This window comes from Wolffia australiana, chromosome 8, assembly GCF_029677425.1.
Source record: "Wolffia australiana isolate 7733 chromosome 8, ASM2967742v1".
Taxonomy (NCBI): Eukaryota; Viridiplantae; Streptophyta; class Magnoliopsida; order Alismatales; family Araceae; genus Wolffia; species Wolffia australiana.
Genome location: NC_135842.1, coordinates 2153843 through 2167014, shown reverse-complemented (window position 1 = coordinate 2167014; position 13172 = coordinate 2153843). Strand labels below are relative to the sequence as shown.

The 13172-nt window shown below is 42.6% G+C and overlaps 2 pseudogenes; both read right to left on the bottom strand.

The window, feature by feature from the left end:
• Positions 1–519: 519 nt before the first annotated feature.
• LOC144706560 (expansin-A10 pseudogene) lies at positions 520–4398 on the bottom strand (annotated as a pseudogene).
• Positions 4399–11176: 6778 nt separating this feature from the next.
• Positions 11177–12696, bottom strand: LOC144707082 (expansin-A10-like; annotated as a pseudogene).
• Between the last annotated feature and the right edge of the window lie 476 nt (positions 12697–13172).

The following is a 13172-nucleotide window of genomic DNA, read 5'->3' as shown; positions in this document are numbered from 1 at the left end:
CACCGGCGTCTCTGCTCTGCCGCCACTCTACCAACGCCACACGTGATCGCCCAGTGATCGCGGGCAGGTAATTTCTGTTTTTTTGCATTTAAAATTATAAAATTAATGTCAGAAAAAAATTAATAAAATGCCATCAAATACAAAAAACAAAATTACACTTCGTCCTAGGGTGTTAATAGAGTATTTAATCCCTTCACAACCATGATTTATTTTTATTTGATTGATGTTAAACACGTAAATTACATGAGAGTAGGCCGTTTAGGTTTTGAGGGTTTTTTACCATTCTATGTTTAATTATATGTTTTCCACTAGGTTTCTTTGGTATTCTGCATACTTTGAATTGTTGATAGAAGGGCATTTAAATTTGGAAGGGCATTTAAATTTGGAAGGATATTTGTTTATTCAATAGATACGATGTTTTCTGCTGACGCAATTTCTTTTCTTTCACTTTCTTCTACCACTAAAGATCACCCCTTCAGCTTGGGCCCTGCCCATGGCAGCAGGGCCAGCCGAGGCACCCATTCCATGAATAATACAAATCGGTAAAACAGTTTAAAGTGTATGCAGGCGGGCTCCAGACGTGGCGCCGCAGCCCGAACCGGCTAGAACTGGTTGCCCTCGAAGGTCTGGCCAAAGGACCAGCCGCGAGGGGCGACGTCGTAGCTGACGACCGTCCTTCCGTCGCTGGTGGTGACCTTGAAGGAGAGGCTCTGGCTACCGAGGTTGGCGTTGCTTTGCCAGTTCTGGCCCCAGTTGCGAGAGGGCCTGCCAGTCGGAGGTGGGAGTCTTCAAGGCAACGGCGACGACGTCGCCAGCGCCTCCGACGTTGGTGACGAGAACGAGGTTGAAGAAGCTGTGGTCGTTGACGGTGAAGCGGATTCCGCCGGACTTCACGCAGGGGACGCGCTGGTAGGCGACGGGGACGATGCCGGCGCGGTACTGGGCGATTTTGAGGAAGGCGGGCTGGGCTAAGTCGAAGTGCTCGCGCGGGGTTGCACCAGCCGCCGTTGTCGCTGGGGATGGAAGGGTTGGGCGGGCAGAAGTTGGTGGCCGTGACGGTGATGGTTCCGGGTAAGCACCATTTTGGGTCGCCGGCGCACTGATCGTGTAGCAGGATCCGCAGCTCAGCCCGTTGTTGAACAGCGCCGTGCTTAGCGCCGCCGTGTTCGTCCCATAACCCTGGCTGTATAGGTTTCCGTATCCGCATGCCCCACCTGCATCATTATCCAATTTTTAGTTCAGTTTTCTTCCTCTGTGTCTATCTCTGTCTTTACACCCCTCACTCTCTCTTTACAAATCTCTGCACCTATCTCTCCTCTACAACTCTCTACACATATCAGTCTCTAGTACTCTCTCCCTTTATATTTCTCTACGTCCCTCCATTGCTCTCCCTCTATCTCTTTTTACAACTCTGTACAGCTCGCTATCTCTCGTTACAGTTCTCTACATTTATTTACTTTTCTAGAACTCTAAAACTCGAGAACTCTTTTTGGGTCATGATTTTCTAGAGAAGCGATGCAGGAGATTCATCTCTTCTCTTTGTTTTTCTCTCCGTCCATCTATCTCTCTTCCTCTCTGCCACTCAGTCACTCCTCGTTATGTTTATTGGGTACCGATGTCTCTCCATCTAGCTACCCAATTTTTATCATCTCTTTATTTACTTGCCTATCTGTCTCTGGCAGCCGAAGCTGAGAGAGAGAAAGGATCGATCCTCACAGAAACTGGCGATCTGTCCATCTCTCTTCTCATGCGCATCTCGTTATCTATCTCTCCAAGGAGGAAATACGTACCCATTGTGCCGGAGGCGTCGCCGCCGCCGGAGACGGTGGCGTGGGCGTTCTGCCAGCCGCCCTGGGCGGCGCTCGACCGGAGAACCGTCGCGAAGAGGAGAACGCCGAGTACGAAGCCCGCCGCTGGTGCCACGGCTGGATGTGTAGAGAAAACCTGGCTTGTTTCTGCCTTCTTCTTTCCTGAGTTAGAGAGCGAGATGTAGAGCTGTAAGAGAGAAGAAGAGCTGTAGAGAGAAGAGCTGTAGAGAGATAAAGAGCTGTAGAGATAAAGAGCTGAAGAGAGAAGTTGATGATGGGCTGTGGAGGAGGTCGGTTGGTTTTATAAAGGAGAAGGGAGCCTGGGCGGTGGGTCCTATGCAAATACTTTAGCGGTTTTCTCTAGTTGGGAGATCATAAGATTGTCTTTCTTGGTTGGGCCCACCAGGAACATGGGCTGGCTTGTTGCTGATGTGGACCGCCGCCGGAGCCAGCGTTGAAGCGGTTTTCTCTCTCCTCCTCCCTCTCACCATCTCTCCCTCTCTCCTCTGCCCCCTCTCTCCTTCTCTTCCCCTCTCTCCCCTCTCCCCCTTCTATCTCTCGCCCCTTCTGTCTCCTTTTCCTCTCTCTCTCTCTTCCCCTCTCCCCCCCTCTATCTCCCTCCCCCGACCTTTCTCTCCCTTCTATCTCCTTCTTTTCCTCTCTCTCTCTATCCCCTTTCGTTAATCCACAAAACTAATCTCCATGTCCAAATCAGGAGCAAATATTCCAGCTCGCATGTTACTCTATCTGTATAGATATCCAAAGTGAGTCTCTCCTTCGTGACAAAAAAAGAGACGTAGTCCGAGAGAAAGTGACGGTTGAAGATCCGGATCGTACGGCTAGACTTGGTGCATTGCATTAGACAGAGTTGATAACTTCCAGTTCGATGGTATTATCAAAACCATTTACTTTTAGAGAAATAGGTCGAGACCTTTGATATTTCTCCAATAAATGATCAGATTCCAAATTCAGAGAATACCAATAGTCAGGAAGTAGCTCCTAGGAAACGATATGGAGCAGCGGTGTTGTAGATAAATGGATAAGCTATAATCTAGGAAAGAAAATTCGACGAGGAAAGATAGAAAGAGATATAGAAGGATTAATAGTCACGACAAATAGATACCGGAGGATGGAGAGAGAGAGACATATAGATCGATACAGAAATAGATAAATAGAGAGAGAGAAAGAGAAAGAAATATAGATGGATAGGTTGATAGTTAGAGAGAGGAGAGAGAGAGAGAAACAGAGGAAGAGGAAGATAAAGAGATAGATACGTGGGTCGAGGCGAGATAGACAAGGAAAGATCAGGAAGGTAGAGAGAGTTGATAACTTCCAGTTCGATGGTATTATCAAAACCATTTACTTTTAGAGAAATAGGTCGAGACCTTTGATATTTCTCAATAAATGATCAGATTCCAAATTCAGAGAATACCAATAGTCAGGAAGTAGCTCCTAGGAAACGATATGGAGCAGCGGTGTTGTAGATAAATGGATAAGCTATAATCTAGGAAAGAAAATTCGACGAGGAAAGATAGAAAGAGATATAGAAGGATTAATAGTCACGACAAATAGATACCGGAGGATGGAGAGAGAGAGACATATAGATCGATACAGAAATAGATAAATAGAGAGAGAGAAAGAGAAAGAAATATAGATGGATAGGTTGATAGTTAGAGAGAGGGAGAGAGAGAGAAACAGTGAGAGGAGGAAGATAAAGAGATAGATACATTAGGTCGAGGCGAGATAGACAAGGAAAGATCAGGAAGGTAGAGAGTTGATAACTTCCAGTTCGATGGTATTATCAAAACCATTTACTTTTAGAGAAATAGGTCGAGACCTTTGATATTTCTCCAATAAATGATCAGATTCCAAATTCAGAGAATACCAATAGTCAGGAAGTAGCTCTAGGAAACGATATGGAGCAGCGGTGTTGTAGATAAATGGATAAGCTATAATCTAGGAAAGAAAATTCGACGAGGAAAGATAGAAAGAGATATAGAAGGATTAATAGTCACGACAAATAGATACCGGAGGATGGAGAGAGAGAGACATATAGATCGATACAGAAATAGATAAATAGAGAGAGAGAAAGAGAAAGAAATATAGATGGATAGGTTGATAGTTAGAGAGAGAGAGCGAGAGAGAAACAGTGAGAGGAAGAGGAAGATAAAGAGATAGATACGGGGGTCGAGGCGAGATAAACAAGGAAAGATCAGGGAAGGTAGAGAGAGCAAAAGATAACTGTTTGTCACTTGCCAGAGAACGTGATATTGATACGGAGAGATAGAGATAGATTGAAACACATGGTGGACAAAATAGTCACGACAGTGAGGAGTCTGATGTAAGAGAGAAAACGACAGGGTTGAGACAAAATGTCGGTGTTGGTCTAGAGAGAGTGAGCAAATGATCAGTAGAGATAAGAGGGTATCGGTGAGAGAAAGAGATAGAGTGAAAAGAGGGTAGAGACGGAAAGAGAAATGCGCTCTTGTTTCAAAGCACCTGGTACTTAACCTGTAGAAATTTAAGCGAGACCGTCCCCTGTTGCAACCAGGAACATTCTTCCCACCAGCCTATCCATCATCTCTCGCATGCCGACGCAAACTTCTCAACAAGACCTTTGTGTGCCTGTTGTTGGGCCTCTATGCATCCCTAGTGTGTGGGCCTCTCTATGCGCTTAGTGTGCCAGCGATTGGGTGAGAAGACAAAAATAAGGGTGAATTATCAATTCTAAACCCTTATCGTTGTTGATTTCAGCTTATGCAATACAATTTATAAAACCCTAACTTAAGACGTATAAAGGTAAGAGTAGGTATCGTCCAAGGAAGCTAGTAGGGTAATTCAATTAGTGATCTAAAATGAATAATTTGACCTAATTAGGGCTAATTTAATCTTCAATGAAGATCAAATCACTATAATTAGACGAAGAATTTGGAAAGGAGGGTAGAGGAGACGGGAAGAATAGAAGAGGTAAGGATCTCTAAATTGACTTCTTAGATCCAATAAAAGGGATCAAAGTAGTCACTTCAATGTCAATTCAATGTCAATTTGTTTTGGGGAACTGGTTATCCAAACTAACTTGCCACTTCTCATTAACTTACCTAATCTTTCCCAGGAGTCAAAGTCTTTTTCTTTGATGATTTCTTTGTTTTTAAATGTGCAAGTGGAATAGTTAGTTCAATTCAACAATCAATCCTATTTGGTACTTCAGTGTAAGGACTTGTGCATGCAGCTCAAGCCAAGCGATTTAGTATCATGCTAATATTAAGAACACCAATCAAGAGATTCATTAGAAAATAATCTAAATTACGAAAAAAATTTAAAAAATAAATACAAAGAAGCAAATATAGTTGATCTGGGCTGGTTCTCTTATCTGTCTTGCACATGTGAAACAGCCCCTTCCATAATGACATCCTCCATTTGAATTTCTATCTTTGTATTTAGGTTAAATGGTAAACACTGCCGTTTTACTCCCAACAAGTAATGATTCTTTCGCTCGATCTAGCCTTGATCTGAATGATCCAAACATAGAGATAGAGAGAAGAGGCCAATATGAGCAAACCCATAAATTGTGAACTCAAAACTACTCCAGGATTAAGAGCAATTAATAAATAAATATTGACCTATCTTAGCCATTGGATCAATATATCATTTTTTAATTAAATTTTGAATTACACGCAATGTTGTGTCGCTTCCTGATGGGCTGGAAAATTTTAACTGCATTTTGGCCGGTTCTGTCTCGCTGCGCCGTGTGCCCCGAGGAAATAAAAAATAAATAAAATACGTATCAATTTGCACTTACCTGTGCGCTTTTACCGGAGAGGCAACCTATCTGGTGTTGCAACGTCATCTCATGTGCGTGCATCTTTGTATGCAGACCACGGCGGTGCACTTAGCGCCTCAAAAGATGCCTCTACCGATTGCATTTAAGTCGCGATTCTTTTGAACCATCGAGATTTTATCGCGTGGGCCCACTAAAAAACTGACGCCACCAAACAATAATAGGAGATAGGCCCCTCTAATAACTTTCATATTAAGTATGCTAATATGATTATATTTAGATGTCTATTTGCATTGGATCACTCATATTTGCGTGTAATCAAGCTAAAAAATGATTTCATCTATTTTTAGAATGAATTCCTGACTTTTCTACATTTTTGTGTCTTTCGTGGAAATTTTCTTACGAGCGATTTTCAAAGAATATAATTTTTGAGACAGAATATGATTTTCTAGAACTTTCAGAAGGCGACAAATCCTAGTCCTTGCAGAAGATTGGGGCCAGCCACTCATTAGCTAAGTTAACGATAGGCATCAGCCAATCATTACCCAGCCAATCATTGCTTCGCAATTTGCGAACCGATGATTGCACTTATGACTGACAGGTTTTTTTTGGACCACACATTTTTTGCATTAAATGACATGTGACCAAGGCACAAAGGACAAAACATACTTTTTATTTCTTTTTCTTTGAAATGGCACGAGCGATGTGGTGCGCTCGTGTCCACTTATTTAAACAAAAGAAAGAAAAAATGAGAAAGAGGGTTTTGCGCGCCTGACGTGCCAGGTCATCCTCGAGAAAGAGTCTTTCTTTCTTTTTTTATTTATTATTTCACTCTTTCTGTTTATCATTTTTAGGTACATTGGACTCCAAAAAGCGCATTCACGGAATACAAAATGCACAGAATTTCAAGCGCTTTGACTTCTTAACGGAAGTGCACGATGAGGACGCTGGGAGAGAAGGAAAGAATCAAGGCGTAGGATTGGCTGAACTTCAAACAGCCATAACGTTTGATCTACAACTCAGATTGAGCTGAAATGTTCAGCCCTGCTTCGTCTTCTTCTCCTCCTTTCATCCATATCTCGTGATGTATAAATAGAGGCCTGGATCACTGTAAAATTCATCTTGAACTTGCTTTCTACCTGTGTGGGCTGATTGAAAGATAGTGAGTTTTGAGATCCATCAAGTGTGTTCTTGGTGTCCTGGGTGTGTGGGCAGAAGCATTGGAGAAGAGGGTGAGCTTACTAGCCTCATAAATTGCCCTGATCCTGGAAAACGTAAGGATCTAAGGTAGCGTCTTCGCCTTACGTTGTTTATTTTCCGATATCATAGTTAGCGTAATTAGGCTTTATCGTATTCTTTTCACTTACATTTTACTTTCTTGTATCCTCGCACTCGTCTCCCTATCCTGTCCATTTTACTTTATTTCACTACCATCCTTCACACACTCGTCCACCATCGTGTCCTCCAGATTACCTAACTCATGCCCATGCGCTTCGCATAATTCATGTTCGCTACTCTTTTCTTTACTAAATAAATGAGCATATAACTTATATCCTTTTGCTCGAGATCCCTTGCTCACATACTCTACTTTCCTTTTCATCTCTTTTCCATGGATCATCGCTATAATAAGAACTTAATTCCTTAATCAGTGTTCCATGGGGACACGGTCCATACTCATCACTAACTAAATATTCTTAAGTAAGCACCATTAAATATAACTTTTATTGAATAATCTCAATTACCAACGATGAATTAACACCCTAAGTTTGAGATTATCACCATATGTTTCTCTCTCCTCCATATTTCCTAAGAAAAACCATAGAAAAATTGAGATTAATTGACAAGACCCGCAATTATTTTTATTCAACCGCATGAAAGTGAGCTTTTTAAGCGCGAATTTGTAACCACAATTTAAAAAGAGTCCCTCTGACTTTAGAAATTACTTTAAACTCCCAAATTGCTTATGATTATATCCTTTTCTTAAAATTCATTTCTTCCTAAACAATTCCACACAAATTCAATAAAATTCTGAAAAAATCTAGAATGTTCAGTAATTCATCCAACGTCAATTGACATTAAAATTATTTTTTAAACCTGCATTTCCATTTAAGCAGAGTTATTCCAAGGTTAAATAAGTTCCATAAAATTCTTAAATAAACATGAAATTAGAATAAAATCAGAATTCACTTGGAATAATAATTAACATGTAAATATATGATAACAAGTCTATTTTAAACTCTTTAGATGAAGAAACTTATGCTAATAAATTGAATTAAACACCAAATTTAGGGTGTTTTCAGTGGGCTCCTTGTGTGGCCGTGCTCGATGGCTACTGGCTAAAGTCAGTGTCATGAACTCGCTGGCTGGTGACTCGCTGGACTACTGGCGTGTTTCTTAATTCAACTAGCCACTAGAATACTTTTTTTTTGTTCTTCTTGTTTTTCACTTAAAGTTTACTGGACTAATAATTCCAAAACATTTTTCGACATGAGATAAACTCTAGTCTTAAAGCACTATTTAGGATTTTAGGGAGAACAAATGGTCATGTTGAAGATTTTTAAGAACAAATATATGGAAGGAAATTTATAGAAAAATAGATATAAAAATAATAAAGTAATTCTAAAATGTGTATTTTTAGTACTAAAAATCACTTTATCACATGTGTCTATTATTGTTGTCGGACCATCAATCAGAAGCACCCCACAAGCACACCAAACGCTCTGACTCAAGGGCTGAAAAACTTAAAAACAAAGCTAGAAGCACAGTTTAAATAGCATAAAGTGTAGTGGCAAGCGTCTTTTATGTTAATTGAAAACACAAAATTACACGTGAGTAAAATCAAGTAGAACGCTCTGAACTTATGCTTAAAAACAAAGTGTAGTGGCGTGTGGAGTTCGAATCCACAAGGAATGGGGCATAACAATGTCAAACATTCTGAGGTAATTCAGAAAATTAGATGAATAAATGAGGTTGGCTGAGATATATGAATCATGTATTTAGGAAGAAACTGGACTAGCTTTGCAACAAGTCTAAGATCTGATAATTACGAGTAAATTGAGGACAAGTCGTAGGTAGAAATATAGAGAGAGCAAAGGTGATTAAGGTCTAATTATTACACCAAAAAGGTTTGGCAAGCACAGATATGATCTCTTTAAGAAATCAATGACAAGTTTTAGAGGGGATAACAGCCCGCCAAACTCCATACTCCAAAGCTACTGGGAGGATGGACATGTGCCTATGGATCTCACTATGCACATATATCATATGTCAATATTCTCTCAGCAATTCAATATGGACAGAACTGCCCAAATTGAGCCATATGGGCAATCAAAATGAGTAGGGTGAAAATGTTGGGTGGTGATCCTCTGCTGTACAATCTGACTCAAAGCGTCCTTAGGCAGCCATATTGCACAGAAAAAGTAATTGGATGAGGGAGAAATAGCGGGTGGCCTTTCTCACCATACGATCTAGACGGAATGTCCAGATCGCACCACATGTTCTAGGAAAAAAAGGATTACGCATTAGTCTCACAAGGGTTATTTGAAAGGATTATAACTATATAATATATGTGCGCTGCATAAGATATTTAAAAAATTATATCGAGATGTCACCGCTCTTGCATGCTAATAACATGATAAACCCGTGTATATTTCCATACGTTTAGGATTTTTGGTATTATTAACTTATCATTTTATCACTTGAATGAACTAAATATTTGTGCAATAGCTGTAAATTCTAATTTTTGCACATTATGGTTATTTTTTACTAAACTCCTTGACTTCTTTGAAGTCAATAAATTGTATTGCTGATGCGTATTCTATAGTTTCACATGTGCAGAATTTGTATGAATGAGAAGATGGTAATTCTTAAAGAGTTGGAAATTTTTTGAGAGTTGAGTAATTCTCAATAGGGGCAAGAAAGGTGCAAAAGGTGCTGTGGGCCTACAAAAGAGAGGTCTGAGGAAACGGGCCACAACCTGGCATGCCCATTGGGCTTCAAAAGACTTACAAAGAAAGAAGCTAAAGATTACTACGGGAAGCTCTAAATCAATGGATAAAAAGAGGCAAAAGGGCAAGAAAAGAGCATAGAACATGCCCAAAGTGGTATTTTAGTATTTGTTCCAATGTATAAATATGCTGTTTTCTCCTTCATTTCCCTCGTTCTGGAGGTGCTCTAGCAAGTGGCTGGCTAGCAAGATAAGGCATATTTCAGAATCCAGGTTGTTCTACATGCTTAATGTAAGGTTATTGAAGTTTTCTCTTAGCCACATCTATTGAATGCATTGAGAAATGCCTTATCCTGGAAAAATCTAAGGACTCAGACTTGAGAGGAAGCATTGAGGGCTCAGTAAACTTCCACTGAGGTTTTTAAGAACTTAGGTCTACATTTTCCCATGATTATCTATCCATCGTCCCTTTAAAACAACACTTTCTCCTCTAAACACTCATTTTTCATACTTTCTCTCTCTAGAATCCACCCTTTCTGTACCTAGACTTCATCCATAGGCCAAGTTCATCCTCCCCAATTTCATAGAAAAATCTCCTTCATTTGCACTTTCAAATTCCATCTCAAACTCCTTCTACCCTCTTCTTCATTTTATCTCTCTATCTCCTCATTTGGACCTTTTCTCTCCTAAAACCATTTCGTTCTCTCTCTAAATCCATCTCTATTGCTCTCTAGACTCTGCTGCTCTCTCCACTTCGTCCCTAGAAACTTTTCATTAAAATTTTCACTTTTGAACCTTTCAAACTCAAATTATTTCTATCTTCGCTGTCCTTGTCCATTGGTGTGCACTGCACGGCAGCAGCGTCTTCATGAAGCACACTTGCCCGCCGGTCACGCGCGCCACAGCTGCACCCACCGGGCACGGAGGTATCAACAGTGAGCACTTACTTGATTTTTGGTAAGTCAAAAGAGGTCAACCAGTTTGAACTGGTCGAAACTGGATCGAACAAGGTCGAACCCGCCATATAAAAACCGAAAAGAAACAATAAAATTATATTCATTGATTAAAAGAATATATAATCCCACCACCGCTCTGCCACCGTTGTGTTGATGCTCCAACGTCGCTTCACCACCGCGCGTCTCTGCTCTGCGCCACTCTACCAACGCCACGCCGCAGTCGCCCCAGTGATCGCGAGCAGGTAATTTCTGTTTTTAGCATTTAAAATTATAAAATTAATGTCAGAAAAAAATTAATAAAATGCCATCAAATACAAAAAACAAAATTACACTTCGTCCTAGGGGTGTAATAGATTATTTAAACCCTTCACAACCATGATTTATTTTTATTTGAGTGATATTAAACACGTAAATTACATGAGAGTAGGCCGTTTAGGTTTTGAGGGTTTTCCCATTCTATGTCTACTTATATGTTTTCCACTAGGTTTCCTTGGTCTTCTGCATACTTTGAATTGTCGATAGAAGGGCATTTAAATTTGGAAGGGCATTTAAATTTGGAACGACATTTGTTTATTCAATAGATACGATGTTTTCTGCTGACGCAATTTCTTTTCTTTCACTTTCTTCTACTAAAGATCACCCCTTCAGCTTGGGCCCTGCCAATGGCAGCAGGGCCAGCCGAGGCACCCATTCCATGAATAATACAAATCGGTAAAACAGTTTAAAGTGTATGCAGGCGGGCTCCAGACGTGGCGCCGCAGCCCGAACCGGCTAGAACTGGTTGCCCTCGAAGGTCTGGCCAAAGGACCAGCCGCGAGGGGCGACGTCGTAGCTGACGACCGTCCTTCCGTCGCTGGTGGTGACCTTGAAGGAGAGGCTCTGGCTCCCGGGGTTGGCGTTGCTTTGCCAGTTCTGGCCCCAGTTGCGAGAGGGCCTGCCAGTCGGAGGTGGGAGTCTTCAAGGCAACGGCGACGACGTCGCCAGCGCCTCCGACGTTGGTGACGAGAACGAGGTTGAAGAAGCTGTGGTCGTTGACGGTGAAGCGGATTCCGCCGGACTTCACGCAGGGGACGCGCTGGTAGGCGACGGGGACGATGCCGGCGCGGTACTGGGCGATTTTGAGGAAGGCGGGCTGGGCTAAGTCGAAGTGCTCGCGCGGGGGGTTGCACCAGCCGCCGTTGTCGCTGGGGATGGAAGGGTTGGGCGGGCAGAAGTTGGTGGCCGTGACGGTGATGGTTCCGGGTAAGCACCATTTTGGGTCGCCGGCGCACTTGATCGTGTAGCAGGATCCGCAGCTCAGCCCGTTGTTGAACAGCGCCGTGCTTAGCGCCGCCGTGTTCGTCCCATAACCCTGGCTGTATAGGTTTCCGTATCCGCATGCCCCACCTGCATCATTATCCAATTTTTAGTTCAGTTTTCTTCCTCTGTGTCTATCTCTGTCTTTACACCCCTCACTCTCTCTTTACAAATCTCTGCACCTGTCTCTCTCTCTACAACTCTCTACATATATCAGTCTCTAGTACTCTCTCCCTTTATATTTCTCTACGTCCCTCCATTGCTCTCCCTCTATCTCTTTTTACAACTCTGTACAGCTCGCTATCTCTCGTTACAGTTCTCTACATTTATTTACTTTTCTAGAACTCTAAAACTCGAGAACTCTTTTTGGGTCGCGATTTTCTAGAGAAGCGATGCGGGAGATTCATCTCTTCTCTTTGTTTTTTCTCTCCGTCCATCTATCTCTCTTCCTCTCTGCCACTCAGTCACTCCCTCGTTATGTTTATTGGGTACCGATGTCTCTCCATCTAGCTACCCAATTTTTTATCATCTCTTTATTTACTTGCCTATCTGTCTCTGGCAACCGAAGCTGAGAGAGAGAAAAGGATCGATCCCTCACAGAAACTGGCGATCTGTCCATCTCTCTTCTCATGCGCATCTCGTTATCTATCTCTCCAAGGAGAGGGGAAATACGTACCCATTGTGCCGGAGGCGTCGCCGCCGCCGTAGAAGGTGGCGTGGGCGTTCTGCCAGCCGCCCTGGGCGGCGCTCGACCGGAGAACCGTCGCGAAGAGGAGAACGCCGAGTACGAAGCCCGCCGCTGGTGCCATGGCTGGATGTGTAGAGAGAAAACCTGGCTTGTTTCTGCCTTCTTCTTTCCTGAGTTAGAGAGCGAGATGTAGAGCTGTAAGAGAGAAGAAGAGCTGTAGAGAGAAGAAGAAGAGCTGTAGAGATAAAGAGCTGTAGAGATAAAGAGCTGAAGAGAGAAGTTGATGATGGGCTGTGGAGGAGGTCAGTTGGTTTTATAAAGGAGAAGGGAGCCTGGGCGGTGGGTCCTATGCAAATACTTTAGCGGTTTTCTCTAGTTGGGAGATCATAAGATTGTCTTTCTTGGTTGGGCCCACCAGGAACATGGGCTGGCTTGTTGCTGATGTGGACCGCCGCCGGAGCCAGCGTTGAAGCGGTTTTCTCTCTCTCTCCTCACTCCCTCTCACCATCTCTCCCTCTCTCCTCTGCCCCCCTCTCTCTCCTTCTCTTCCCCTCTCTCTCCCCCTCTCCCCCCTTCTATCTCTCTCCCCTTCTGTCTCCTTTTCCTCTCTCTCTCTCTTCCCCTCTCCCCCCCTCTATCTCCCTCCCCCTACCTTTCTCTCCCTTCTATCTCCTTCTTTTCCTCTCTCTCTCTATCCCTT